General features: G+C 37.1%; 1 non-coding gene across 1 annotated transcript; it reads right to left on the minus strand.

Moving 5' to 3' along the window:
- Window positions 1-428: 428 nt before the first annotated feature.
- On the minus strand, window positions 429-537 carry LOC131254610 (small nucleolar RNA R71). The gene has a single exon (XR_009175730.1). It is a non-coding gene; the product is annotated as a small nucleolar RNA R71 (small nucleolar RNA).
- Window positions 538-1771: the final 1234 nt, after the last annotated feature.

Raw genomic sequence — 1771 nt, forward strand, 5'->3', positions numbered from 1 at the left:
GGATCGACTCCAACTGAAGTTGGCTCAGGTCAGACCGAATTAAGCTTGAAAATCTTGATTTCTTATTGGACAGTTTTCTGCGATTTTGGCCAGACCGAAGTTGGTTCAGGTCAAACCGAACTGTCCTGTTTTTTGTTGCGGATTCTGCATTCTTTCAACTCCTTTCTTTATCCTTTGTACTTGGTTTCCTTGGATCTTTGGCATGTGAATTCTTAATTCTTGTTCTCCTAAGATCCATCTGTTGCCTTGGTGATTCTTTAGCATTAAATCCATGCTTTTAGCATTCTTTTCAATACAAGCTCTCAGATTCATCTTGCAACACAAGCATGTATAAAATATATCATTAAGCCATATCATGTTCATAAAATTAAGATATAAATACAGAAAAATATGCAATATTTGACACTCAACACATATCATAAAATGAATACCTTAAGGAAAGCAATCATGAATTTTGCGCAAAAAAGTGGATGAGACCTTCTTCCAATGATGGGAGCAATTTAAGGATCTCATAAATTCATGTCCACAATATGGATACAAAACATGACAGATAATGAGCTTTTTCAATGAAGGAATGACCTCATCCATGTGCCAATTTGTGGAGATGATGTGTAATAGGGAATTCATGAACAAGAAAGCCGATGATGCATGGGATTATTTTGATAAGCTTGCTGAAAACGTGTAATCATGGGATACCTCCTCAAGAACCACCACTTCTAAGCCTACTTAATCAAAGGAAATGGGAGGAATTTATGTTTTAATAGATGAAGATGATATAAATGCAAGAGTGGTCAATCTCAAAAGGAAAGTCGAGGCCATGAAATTTAAGAAGGCGGAACCCAAAAAGGCTGTGGAAGTTGTTTATGGTATTTGTGCTTGTAACATACATACAACTGAAAGTTGCCCAACAATTCCTGCATTTCAAGAGATATTGAATGAGCAATCAAATGTCATAAACAACTACCAAAGACCTTTCAGAGGACCCACCTCAAATACATACAACTTCAGCTAGAGAAACCATCCAAATTTCAGTTGGAGGAATAGACAAACGGCTAACTCATAAGAGGCCCTTACTCAAATTTTAAATCAAAAGAGGCTTCAAGAGGATACGGTTTAAAAATTCATACAAAAATAAGAGCTATTTAACCAGAATACGGTATAAGCATTCCAGGATCTCAAAACAACAATGAGAATGTTTGCATCGTCCATTAAAAGGATTGAGTTACACTTAGGGAGTGGGGAGAAAGGGATGCTTCCAACCCAACCCCTCCCCAATCCAAAACTACAATGTGAAATTAGTGACCTAAGCTCTTCAAATAAGATGGAGCAGGCTAAGTTTATCACTACACTTAGGAGTGGGAAGATTATTGATAAAACCATTCCGGCGAGGGTTGAAAAGCCTAAGGACTCGGAAGAAATTGAAAATGATAGACCTTATAATGCCCCACATGAGGAAGAACCGGAAAAAGTGAGTAAGTCGATTGTGCCATTCCCTGAGCGGTTGATTACACCAAAACCTCTAGCTACTGTTCACAACCCCAATGTAGGGTCGCGATGTAATAATAATCTCGATGAGACTGAGGTCAAATCCACAGGGAGTAAAATTGTACATATTCTAAAAATAACTAGAACTAGAACTATAAGAAGATCTAAATGTGAATTTTGGAATAATTGAAAGTGAGTGTGAATAATATTGATTAAAACTTATGAATTTAAAGGTGGGAATTAGGGTGCTAAGGATACACTTGTAGCTGTTAAGACGCTACCTTAC

Source organism: Magnolia sinica, chromosome 8 (assembly GCF_029962835.1).
Source record: "Magnolia sinica isolate HGM2019 chromosome 8, MsV1, whole genome shotgun sequence".
Taxonomy (NCBI): Eukaryota; Viridiplantae; Streptophyta; class Magnoliopsida; order Magnoliales; family Magnoliaceae; genus Magnolia; species Magnolia sinica.